General features: G+C 35.4%; 1 long non-coding RNA gene across 1 annotated transcript; it reads left to right on the forward strand.

Annotated features, from left to right (window-relative positions):
* Positions 1–515: 515 nt before the first annotated feature.
* LOC309845322 lies at positions 516–11891 on the forward strand. The gene is made up of 3 exons (XR_014301213.1): positions 516–594; positions 11331–11466; positions 11741–11891. It is a non-coding gene; the product is annotated as an uncharacterized lncRNA (long non-coding RNA).
* Positions 11892–13828: the final 1937 nt, after the last annotated feature.

Consider the following 13828-nt stretch of genomic DNA (forward strand, 5'->3'; position numbering starts at 1 on the left):
GAGGAATCAAAAGTTATATGCATATTTTTTACTATGCCAGGGGGTCAATAACCCTAACCCTCCTGTTGTTCAAGGGTCAACTGTAGTCAGCAGTCTATAATTGACTCATATATTAGCCCACTCCAGGAGAATATGTGGGGTGAAAATGAGATGAACAGCAATAATTATTCACACCTACAAAAATAAAATTTTCTTGCAAAGACCATGAGACAGACTGCATATGGGCAATGAATGGAACTCAAATTTATAAACAACGTTAACCCTTTTCTCATTAGAATTTAGAAAACATTATAGATTTATGGTTTTGTTTCATAACACTTTTTCTTTGCATTCTTTCCTCAGTAAAGACTTTTTGAAATTTTTTGATTAATTTCTTCCTGTTTTCTCTAAACTAAGTGGAAAAGTTTTTATTTACGCCCAACCCTGAAGGGTAAAGGGAAGAATTAGCCCTAAAGATCAGAAGTCTGAGTCATAAGGAGGCCATTATTAGGAGAGTGTTAAACTCGTGGCAGAATCACAAGGGTCTGGTGGTGGGAACCACCATCTTTCCATGAGCTCTTTGTGCCAGTTCATTGAGGATATTTGAGAGTGTGTGTGAGTAGGAATATCTGTGATTTCCTCCTTCTTTCCTGAGGCATTCAGAAGACGTGGACTTTAAAGCTGGTCATAATGTTTATTAAGTCCAAGAAAAATGTTAGTTTTTGTAATGTGTAATTTCATTCTCACCTCACAACTAACTGAAATAATATTAGTATCTATATTGTCTTCATTTTACATATTAAAAATATCAGATGTAGATAATGGTCATTTGTTTAAAATAGTAAAGGACACTAAGGTCTCACAGTCCTCAAGGGAATAGTCTATTTCTAGACATTGCACTGATTGAAAAATGCCCCACAGTTCATATTTCTTTAACTCCAACTGCTCTTTTTTAATCAAATGCTTAGAAAAGTCATATTTAATAGACTTCTTCAGAATAACTCTGTATGTAACCTTATAATCAACTATGAAAATAATTTTAGTCTAAGGATTCAATATTAAATGAATGGCAAAATAACTCATCTATTAAAGTATGTGTCTAAACATCCAGAGTATTGATTTCTAACAGAATTGATTATATTTTGTATATTAACTCAAAAAAATATTTATCTGCTCCAAATTCTTCTCAATAGCTCAGTGAGATCATTTTCTGGATAAATAGTAATGAATCCCATTATTTTTTCCAAATAAGCATAATTTCCAGTGATTTGGTCAACAATTTTAGAAAAATTTAAAGATTACATTTCTAAAAGTAAATTTTCTGCACTAGTCTATACAACTCTGAGAAGTTGGCATTACCAATTTAAGTATTTATACACAACTAGACATGTGTTTACAAATGTGTTTACAAATGAATTGTTATTAAAAACTGTGAGGTTGGGGGTTCTGAAGACTAAAATGGAGCATTTTAAAACTTAAATTGAAATCACATTATAAGTTGAGGAATGGAAAATGAAGGTCTATGGACCAGAAATTTTAATTTTTTAAGTAAAGCTCTATGCCCAACATGAGGCTTGAACTTAGGACCATGAGGATCAATAGTTGCATGCTCTACCAACTGAGCCAGCCAGGAGCCCCTGGATCTGGATTTTTATAGTTTTATAGTTTTTAAGGATATATACACAAGCACCACAATTCTAGGCTCAAAAAACTGGCAAAAGACCAGAAATAGAAAATAAACCAATAATTATCACAAGTTTGGCAATTATTCTAAATTATTTGAATACATCATTAAAACAAACAACACCAAAATTTAGACAAACACCATTTCCACAAAGACCAAAAGAATTAAGTAAAAATGGAACAAAATCTACACTAGCCAAAGGCTTTTCTAAAAAAAAAAAAAAAAAAAGCAGAAATCAAAATGTAAATAGAAATCAAAATATAATCTGAAATAAATCTACTAAATGAAGCTTTTATTACTTGAGAGACAAAAGTTATGATAAAGGATAGTTATATGTAATTAACATATGTAAATGAGTCATTTAACTCAGAGAAAATATTAAAAATTTTAATACTATTTCCTCAGTATTTAATAGTTAAGCAGAAAAATCAAAGACATAGATAAATTAAGTTAAATAATTAAATGTTAAAGATGATATAATAATTATATTTCAAATTTTCACCTTCCAATGAAAGCATAAATCTTTTTATAGTGTCATTAAGCATTTACAATAAATTATCATATGGTGACCTTAAAGAAAATTTCTGTAGACTCTGAAAATCAGAAACTCTAAAACAAAGCTTTTGGGAAACAAATGAAGATGAGCAATCAAGTTAAATACAGAAACATATGAATTATAAAAGCAGGAAACAATAAAATGAGTAACTGCAAGGGCTATATCTTTGTTAACTAATAAATCAGACAAATAATATTCAAAAGTCAATGAAAAAGGAGATAACATGAGTACATATATAAATTCGAAGTAGAATAGACAATATTATAAGAAAATACTGTGTGCAATTCTAAAACAAACAAACAAAAATTAAAGCATAATTTTTCCATGAGAAAAGGCCTAAAAAGAAAATTCTAAAGCTATAAAACTCAAACTGTTATAAATAACACTAATTCCATAGAGTTTAATTCATGAGCACTTTAAATTTTTCAACTCCACAGAAACAGTTTTCTTACATACTTAAAATACTATTACACTGAAAATAGTCATAAAAAAATCAGAGCATTGAAACACAATGGGATAAACTTAAAATGATAACTGATTTGCAGAAAAAAGAATAGATTTTAATAAGAATTATAAAGGAGAACTGAATAAAGGAAAAAAAAACCTGACACCTTTTCATATGCAATTCAATATTGATGTTATTTCTTCAAGTTAATGCATATAACTAAAGCTATTTCAGTTCTACAATTTTTTGAGATATTTTAAAACATATAAGAATTTGTTTTTAAAACAATAACGAAATGCAGAAACAAAAATACATCCACTAAAGACATGGTAGTTTTGTTTTTTTTTTTTTAACAAAGTTGGAATGTAAATCAGTAGAGTTATTTTTAAAAGCTGTAATTGGTGGCATATATGGTCAAATATTTTTGGAAGACATCATTACAACCACATTCTCAAAAACCAAGTGAATAATTTCAAATTAAAATAGAAATAGGTTTGCCTAATAAAATACAGTACACACAATTTAATTAGAATTTCTGATAATCAACAGAAGTTTTCAATATAATATATCCTATGCAAAAAAATAATTATCAGCTTTTTATCTGAGGATTTAACAGTGTCAATTTTTTTTATTTTTAATTAATTAATTAATTTATTTATTTATTTTAAAGATTTTATTTATTTATTTGACAGACAGAGATCACAAGTAGGCAGAGAGGCAGGCAGAGAGAGAGAGAGAGAGAGAGAGAGGGAAGCAGGCTTCCTGCGGAGCAGGGAGCCTGATGCGGGGCTCGAGCCCAGGACCCTGAGATCATGACCCAAGCGGAAGGCAGCAGCCCAAACCACTGAGCCACCCAGGCGCCCCTAATTTTTTATTTTTTATAAACATATATTTTTATCCCCAGGGGTACAGGTCTGTGAATCACCAGGTTTACACACTTCACAGCACTCACCAAAGCACATACCCTCCCCAATGTCCATAACCCCACCCCCCTTCTCCCAACCCCCCTCCCCCCAACAACCCTCAGTTTGTTTTGTGAGATTAAGAGTCACTTATGGTATTTTCTAAATCTGGCAGCTATAGAGATAAGTTAAAAAGAACACATATTATAAAGGAATCAGAATTTTAAAAAACTAAAGAATAAAAGCAAGAGAAAGATGCATGAAAGTAATATATTTGACCAAATAATCATTTTCTAAGAGACATCTTTAAGAGGTATATCTTATATTTACTAAGCAGGAAAGTTAATAATTTAAATAATTTTTAATGTCACTCTTTCAAATCATTGAGAAAGGTATCCAAGTAGACAAAAGAGATGATAAAGTAATTCATTAAAAATAGTTAATGTTGGGCGCCTGGGTGGCTCAGTGGTTAAGCCGCTGCCTTCGGCTCAGGTCATGGTCTCAGGGTCCTGGGATTGAGTCCCGCATCGGGCTCTCTGCTCAGCAGGGAGCCTGCTTCCCTCTCTCTCTCTCTGCCTGCCTCTCCGACTACTTGTGATTTCTCTCTGTCAAATAAATAAATAAAATCTTTAAAAAAAAAAAAATAGTTAATGTTGGGGGGCGCCTGGGTGGCTCAGTGGTTTAAGCCTCTGCCTTCAGCTGGGGTCATGATCTCAGGGTCCTGGGATCGAGCCCCACATCAGGCTCTCTGCTCAGCGGGGAGCCTGCTTCCCCCTCTCTCTCTGCCTGCCTCTCTGTCTACTTGTGATCTCTGTCTGTCTATCAAATAAATAAATAAAAATCTTAAAAAAAAAATAGTTAATGTTGGGACGCCTGGGTGGCTCAGTTGGTTAAGCAGCTGCCTTCCGCTCAGGTCATGATCCCAGCGTCCTGGGATCGAGTCCCACATCGGGCTCCTTGCTCAGCAGGAAGCCTGCTTCTCCCTCTGCCTCTGCCTGCCATTCTGTCTGCCTGTGCTCACTCTCTCCCCCTCTCTCTCTGATAAATAAATAAAATCTTAAAAAAAAATAGTTAATGCTAATAAAGACGATTAATCTCCCATTTCATTCATAATTGTAGAAATCAAAATTTAATTTTTAATTTGAACAATTGTATTACTTAGGTCCAGTTGCAGTCCTAGATGTTATATAGAAACACCTGAGGGAGAACAGCCTTTGTCCTTTTTGTCCCTGATTCCTGACATCTGTATCCTCCATACAGGGCCTGGGCTGGAACAGCTCTTATCCTACTCTAGGCTCCATCAGCTAGCTGGTTTTTGCACAGAACACCTCTAAGTGCCTCTCAGATCCAGGCTACCAGTCTATCACTCCTTTGACAAGGGCCTATTCTATTTGCATTTCACAAAGGAGAGGATTTGTCACCCAGCAAACACTCACTCCAATTCAGTAACTCCCTGGGGAAGGGGGTGTCGTGGCACTTTTAAAATGTAGATGCCTAGATCCTCTTAGACCAATTAAATCAGGATATCTGGGAGTGGGACCAGAATATCAGTGTTTTAAAAAACTCTCCTAATAATTCTAATGTGTAGTCAGGGTTGAACTTCTGACAAAGAAGAAAAATATAAAAAACTTTCACAAGGTGCCTTCTGAAACATGACATAACACATACAAGAAAAAGAATGACGGACATCCGCATATGAAAATTGTCAAGTTTTATATAATAAAATATTCTGGAAAAATTCCCAGTGACCTACATTGCAGAAAATGTTGAAAAAAGTATTTAAAGACAGGAGCACCTGGGTGGCTCAGTTGATTAAGCATCCAACTCTTGATTTCAGCTGAGGACATGATCTCATGGTCGTGAGATTAAGCCCCTTATCAGACTCCACGATGAGCATGGAGTCTGCTTGGTCTCTCCCCTCTCTCTCTGCCCTTCTTCTCCCCTTCCCCTCTCTAAAACTAAATGAATGAATGAATGAATGAATGAATGAATGAATTTAAATGAGTAGAGTTAAAATATTAAATATTTGTATTTAAAGACAAAAGGTCAAGGACCTTACTTTCAAATAATTTCTGTAATATTTTCAATAGAAAAAGAAAAACAATATAATAGAAAAACAGCAAATGATCTGAATGAAAAATTTACCAAACAAAATATGCCCAATGAACACTAAATCTCACAAATAATCCAGAAAATATAAATTAAAATGAGAAAGTTCTTCACCTCATAAAAAGACTCATAATATTCAAGGTAAGTATCCTGAAATATTGTTGGTGAATGCACAAATCATGTCTTTTCGAGACAAATTTAACACTATCCATACAGCTTAAATATTTGGTCCAGCAGTTCATATATACAAAGATAAATGTAGAATGACAGTCACTCAAACAGTGAAATGGTAAAAATTTGGAAACAAAATAAATGGCACACACAAAATCTAATGACCTAATAAACAACTTCAGCCTTTATTGTGTCTGGATAGGAAAGGCTATGGTGTAGTAATAAACATCCCCAAACCTTAGTGGCTTTTAACGCAAAGGTTTATTTCTAACTCATGCCTCACTGAGGCAGAGGGAACAGACCTAGCAATTAAATACCCTGGCCAGGGGCACCTGGCTGGCTGATGGGGTCAAGCATTTGCCTTTGGCTCAGGTCATGATCTCAGGGTCCCACTGGGCTCTCTGCTCAGCAGGAAGTCTGCTTCTCTCTCTCTCTCTCCCCTACTCTGCTCATGTCTCCGTCTCTCTCAAAGAAATAGATAAAATCTTTTTTAAAAAACCAAACAAATAAGTAAATAAATCAATATCCTGGCCAGGAAGTGGCATATGTTCATTCTACTAATAGAATGTGATGGCGCTTTATTTACAGTGAAGGAAATACTGATAAAATGTTACACAGTATCAACCTGTACAACAAGGTGGGTAGCACAGTGATAGTTGTGCTCTTGTGTGTGTGTGTGTGTGTGTGTGTTGATGTGTTTACATCTGTGGAGCATTGTACTAGATGGCTCATTTCCTGCTGTCCCTCCAGTGAAGGCTAGGCCCAGATCCCTCTCTTGGGTTGAAACAGAGAAGAGAAAGAGAAAACAGAAAAGAGAAACAGAAAAGTAACTCTGAAAATATTATCTCCACTCAAAATCTTCTCCTGAATCTACTCTATAAGAAGAGGACCAGGGCTATATGGGAAAGATGGTTTTAGTGATGCGATGTATTAGGGGTGAGAGGGTACTTTCTCCCCTCTCAGCAGGGGATGGTGTTGGAGTCCCACTTAGCTCAAAGCAAAATGAAGGGACAGCTCTGGGAAATTGGCTGGTGGATACTGAGAGTGGTTTTCTACCAAGATGAGCACGGTCTTTCCTCCCATTCTATGCTTGCTCAGATGCTGACACGGGCCTCTCTTTTCTGGCCCAAACAGCAAAACGTTGTGATGGGATCTCTGCAAAAATTGGACCTCTGTTTCTGGAGTTTGGGAGTAACTGAATTTTGAGACTGGAGACTACATTTTGTGTGAGGTTTCTGAAGGCAGAGGTTTTTGAGAGTAGCCACCAACAGGCTGAAAAAGATCTTTGGGACGGTATGCCTAAGAGGAGGACAGCAGGCTCCCATAATCAGTCCTGTACTTCCTGGAGAAGAAACAGGGTTTCATAAAGAAGCATGAAGCCTAGGGTAGGGTAAGAGCTATTCAAGCTCAGGCCCTGTACAGAGGATAGAGAGTCAATTGGACAAAAAGGACAAAGGGCGTTCTCCCTCAGGTATTTCTATATGACATCTAGGACTGCAAGTGAGGTTAAAATCCTTCTCAGGAAATCATATGCATTGTGAACTCATAAGCCACAAACCAGTAGAGGCCAACAGTGAGGAAAAAACCGGAAGGAAACAGGACAAACCTACATGAGCCTGGGGACTTCTCCTACTGGTGGTGGTGAGCTCCCATTCACAGGAAACCCCTCATCCCCACCTTTCCTCTTCCCCATTCCATTCTCAGATGGTTAAGACCCAGAGAGTTGGGGCTTCTAGTGAAAGAACAGTCCCTTTTCTTTTCTTTCCAATTTCAAGTCCTATGACCTCTCCCTCTCCACCCATGAGAAAAGGAAAAGAAAATACAAGTGAGGAATGCTGGAGAAAGGAAAGCTGTTGAATTCGATATTAGAATCTTAATATGTACTGAATATTGACTTAAACTTTAATAAGTAAAAGTAGTCAGAAACTTAAGGGAAGAGGTACTTGACAGAGAGGATACATCCTTTATGAAGATAGAAGCCATAAAACTAAAACCACATTATGTTTTATCCATTGAATTATGACTCTTCGATAAATAGGTTACCCATAGGTAGAATGATTACATGTTTACATGTTCATAGAAAATATCTGGCAAGTTACATATTAAATTGTTAACAGTTGTTGGTTATTTCTAAGAAACAAGATTGAAGACAGTGGTATTGTAAAGGGAAACTTCTATATTTTTAGGTTGTAAGACTGTCTTATAGACCTTTTTATAACAAAATATCATAAAATATATCAATTCTATGATTACAGATTAATAAGAAATGACTTCACAAATTCAGTTGCATAATGTTCAAAATTACTGTATGCCTATGGAAGGAATGGAATAAACTCTGTCTTGCTTTTCAGAAATAGCTGGGTTTCTTTACATTTAAATATTCATTAGTGTAGTAGAAAGGGGATAATTCTACAAACTAACACTGGTCATGTCTTAGCTAACACATTTTGTTTCCACTGCTTAGAAAGGACAAAAATTTTTATGTATAATTGCCTTGTCAGAAATGGCCACCTCTCAATTATATGTGGTAATGACAGCCAAAAACTGCACGGATGATTAAAAGCCAGAGAGAATACCCTCATGTAAGTTTTAGGTAGTATTTTCAATCTTTCTTTCCATGTAAGCTCTTAACAATACTAGAAGCAACTACAAATATAAACTGGTTCAGGTTTTACAGTCTGTCATCCTCCCCCTGCACTGTGATAGACCTACTGACACGAAGTGAAATGAGTGACAAGTAGTCATCAACAGAAAGGAGGAGCGGGGAGGTGGGGGGGGGGGGGGCTCTAGGGCTCTAGGAGTCCAGTGCCATGTCGTCAGGATATGAAACCCAAAAGTGAAACATAAAACGTTAATTGTCCTGAATTTATGTGACTCTATTTCTCAAATAAATGGTAGGCAGATGTCAATAGCTCACTTAACATTTTATTACTAAGGCGGTTCTCTATTTACCCACAGCTTCTCATATCCCTTTCGTCGATTATGGCATTATACTGCATGAAGATGTTTTAATGATGGCAAACTTGATAAATGCACACTATTTTTATTATTGCCTATACCTTTCATCAATTCAGTTATATCAATTCCAGCCCATATAAAATCAACCATGGGCTGTTAAAATGGCTTTTTAAGAGAGGAGCATATTCAGTGAAATGAAAACAGTGTCTTGATAATTGTTTCTTAGCACTAGGACATTCTTTTCTAGTGGTGGCAGCTGCTCTCTCCTTCTGTCTCTTATTCTGTTGACTAACTGGGCTTAACTATAGTGACTAACCCATCTACCCTCACTGACTTCTCCTCCTCAATTCCCAGTGCTTACTGGTATTTCCTGGCCTTTGTTCCTCATTCTCTTTTTTCAGGTATTAGACATACTGGAGTTCTATTTTCTTTGGTTCCTCATAGAAATAGAGTTATATTTCCTACTTTGGAGCGTGTAAAAAGGCCACTCTCTTCTAATTGCTGTGGTTTCTTTTAAAAATCCCAGCCAACTCTTATTCAGCTCTCCACTAAAGTTTTGTTTCCCCTCCCTGCCAACCAAATGTCCTTTTACAAGATTATACTGCTGTCAGGATTAACTCAAAAGTCCTATCCTTAGATACTAATGGAGCTAAATTTTAAGGTACTGCTATTCTCTTACTTCTTGTGCTGTCTTCAAAAACCTCAACCACAGTCTGAACTCTGTTGGTTCGAGGGTCCAATGTATTGCATCTAAATACCCTATTCCATTCAACAACCTTATGTTTTCAAAAAAGGGTAAGTAATTTAAGAATTACTGATATTTAAGGAATACATCTCTTATTATTCTATCAATCACAAAATTAAACATTCTAAAATAAAGTGCGTTTTCCAGGAAGACTATCATCTGCTACAGTCCTTTCTAGATTTTGTTTCATTTTTAACGACCTTCCCTGATCACCTGATGCGTGAAACACAAGAGATAACTCTCCAACAGCATATTTTATCTAAATAAACATCGGTGTAGTCATTTTGTTGAAAATGTATACCCTATGGATGTAAACAAAACATAATTTTATTTTTAAATTTTATTCAGTGGGGTGGCTTATTTTTCCTTCCACTGGATGAAAATGTGTGCTCTATGACTTTTGGGCTAAATCTAGAGTAATAAATTGTTCAAGATCTATCTCAAGTTATAAAACATGGCCTCAATTTAGAAGTTAGCAGTGTCCAGTATAAGATATTAATCAATATTTCAATCTTCATCCAAAGCATGATGATAGTTCTTTCTTTCTCTCTCTCTCTCACACACACACACACACACATCTTAAAAAATCTTTTGCCTTCTCCAAATTTAATACATTTTTATGCCCTTGCCTGAGGGGTTCCTGAGAATCTTGAATCCAAATCTTTTTTCTTTCTCTTTGTAATACTGACCTAATGCCTTCAGTGGCAATTACTGTTTCTTGGTGCCTAAGCTAAAATTTCAGTTTTGACATCCTCTTACACTGACATTTTTAATGGCTCAGAAAAACTCCTTCACAAGTTCACTGCTTCCTATCTCAAATATCAAGAGAAACTTTCCTTACTTTCCTTAATACAAAGATATAACTCGTGCCAACTTAGCCAAAAAGGTAAATGGCTTGTGCAAGAAAATCTAAATTTTAATTCAGGTACACCAAATCCTTCACAGATTGTCCAGAGTTACATATTAGCTTCATATTCAAACATGAAAACTACATATTTGGCCTGAAAACAAGGTGTCAAGAGAAAATGACCTACCTAAATGTTGAGAGAAAGAAATTCAGATTCATGGCTTGTGATATATCAGATATTAAATAAGAGCATATTAAGAAAATTAGTAGAGAGCTTGACTATCTAAACTGAGCCAAATATCCTCAAAACAATCACAAATTCTAGGTGGACTACACTGATGAAAGTAGTACAAAATTCAACCAGCCTTCTGAACTTGAAGTTCAGAGAAAATAAAAAACAAGTACTACATCCCCGAAGTCAAAATAAAAATGTTGATCAGTTGCAGATTAAACAAAATTTGCCTTATAACAAGGATTTGACAATCAAAAACTCAGAAGTTTAGTAATAGAAGACTTCATAGTGAAGAACTACATAATCAGTGCAACTGGACCCAGATATGTGTTTTCAGACATGAAAATGAAGACTTAACAATTTCCCAGTTGCTACCAAAGCTTTTTTAACATTAGATACTTGATAAACTGATGTGTTAATATTCTGGGATAAGACTGACTTTTTTTTTTTTTTTTTTTTTTTTAGTAAATAAGCTTGTTTTAGCCAGGGTCTTTTGGTTTGAAGGAAAAAGAAATGCCATTCAAAAAGGGTAGGGTATTGGTTTTGGTTTTGTTTGTTTGTTTGTTTGGTTTTTTGTTTTAAGACAGAATCTGAGGGAACCCAAGAGGAGAAAATTTGGGCTTCAGATAAACTGGAATCAAGGCATGGCAAGTCTTGTACCAAAGAACTCACAGTAACGTGAATTTCTGATTTTCTTTTCAGGTGTGTGCCATTCTTCTTGCTCAACCAATGAACTGTCTTCTTTTGCCCTTTGCACATGGACCCTGAAACCACTGGTGCTGACATTAAACTACTCTGCCTCTGCTGAGAACCATTCATCTCCCCTATAAACTATCTGGTAGGTTCATCCTAGCCCCTCTGGTTCAAACTGGTATTGACAAAGAGACAGATTTTGTGATACACTTTTCCCTTCTAGAAATGTGGCTATTATTGCTATGATTTTATATTGTTAGATTTGAGGGAGATCTTATAATGTAATTATTTCAGTACTTGTCTTTTACTGCAATAGCCCTAGGGTAATAGTTTCACAAATGCACGTTAAGGAATGGAATGCAAAAGACTAACATGCCACTTGTTTTACCAATATTGCTCTCTGTTCTTTTCTGGAACAGCTCTGATTTTGAATGTGCACCACCTTTCACTCACTAGGATTGAACAGGAAGACTGCGTCTGGGCAGCAGAAGTAGACTCTCCTTAATCCAAGAAGAACTGTTCGTGTAAAATAGTTTTTCCAGAACCAGTTGAAAATACAAAAACATTAGTCCTGAAATGTTGTTACTCCTCTGCCCAAATTTAATAATTAGGATTCTCCTAGTTAAAGTGATATAGAAATGAGGAAATGCATATGAGAGCCTTTACCACACACAGGGCTCAATAACAGGTATTTAGAATATATAATTTGAATTAATGTGATTTCTACTTGGCATTGCACATATCTCACCTTCTATTCAAACCTGTTTCTTATTTTTCCATATGACCAATGCCTAGCATGTCCTTTCTTCCTGCTATCCATCTCTGTGTTTTTTCATAAGGGCTAAGTTGTAATTTGAAGACACAATTCCATTTAGCTTCAACGAGTCTGTCTCTCTAGGCTATACTGGGAAAGGCTGAACTCTTGGGGAGTGAACAGAGAGTACTTAAGTACTAGGTCACTTAGCCCAAACCCTACCCTTACCCCCTTGTGTCTATTTTCTGGCACATGAGCTTTCCCATAGCAAAGATCCATCTGTCTTCTGGGTTCATTTCTCCTCTTGCATGACCCTTCACTCAGTTATTAATAATTCATGTCTCACGCTCTTACTTCCCAATCATAGAGTCAAGCAGCTATAGAAATTATATTCAAGAGACTTTGATCCACCTAGGTTGTATTAAATCTGTTTGTGTCATATGAAGCCTGAGAGAGGTATTGATTGCTGCTTCCAGAAACATATCTCCTCTCAAAAACATTATTATTTTATTATTAATTATTATTAACAAAATATTAATTATTATTATATTAGTAGTAGTAGTAGTATAGCAAAGCACATCAGGCATCAGGACTTTGGGTTTAACAGACCAATATTAATCTGCAACTCCACTTTCCTCTTTTTTTTTTGAAGGATAAAGTTTCCATCATCTTAAAAGTTTCCAACAAAATATATTTATTTCCCTCTGCAGTGATTCTGCCTTAAAAATGCAAATCCTACACTAATTAGCTCATTAATTCAACAAACATTTGAGTTCCTTGGAAGACCAAGGAAAAGGGAAAAATATGAATAAGACACTTTCTCTACATTCAAAGAGTAAAGAAGATATGTGAACAAATAATGGCAAGACAGAATAATATGTGCTAGAATAGAGTTTGTACTTGACAGCAAGGTAGTATAATGGATAAAGAGAAAGTTCCTATACACTGATCAGAGTGTATAGCAAACAAATTAGAGTACTCACAAGTACTTAAGCCACCTCCTTTAAAATATGAATTAAGTCCTCTCTGGATATGCTTTAATTACTTCAAGTCCTTGAATAACAATCAATCATCAATTAAGTAGTATTATGTTCCACATGATTTTAGAAGCTATAGAAAACACAGAATATTTTCAAAGCACAATCTCTGTCCAAAAAAGTTTACATAGTCCAGCACATTCAGTAAATTAAAGTATATTAATATCATTGAGAATAGGTATTTCTAACTCAGCTGGCCTGGTTAGATTTCTTTGTTTATGAAATGATTACAATAAGAACATACTTAGATGATTTTAATTTGAATATTCTACTTAGCTTACTGCCAGATATCTTGACCATGCTCTACTTGAAAAAGTTCCCCTGAACCTCACAAATGCTTTTAAGTCAAAACCAAAACCAAAACAAACTAACACAAAAACCCCACAAACAAACCAACAAAAACCAGAAGAGGGCCAGGTCTAATGATTCAAACTACTCTGTACAATACCCAGACCAAGCTAGTAAGGAAGAAAGAACAGAGTGGTATACACAGAAAGGTATCAGAATTTAGAGAAAGCTAAATAAGAAATGCAGAATAAAGTAGAAAAAAGGATGGTTCCACCACTTCATGTGGATAAGGATTTTTCAGTAATCTCAGGAAATGGAGATTTGGAAAATTATATCAGAGACCCACACTATTTTATCTTTTGTGATAATACTAGTAGTCACAGCAACGTAAGGTACCAACTTTGGAATGCCTACTACATTTCAAACTC

The sequence above is a fragment of the Mustela nivalis genome (assembly GCF_964662115.1).
Source record: "Mustela nivalis genome assembly, chromosome: 12".
NCBI lineage: Eukaryota > Metazoa > Chordata > Mammalia > Carnivora > Mustelidae > Mustela > Mustela nivalis.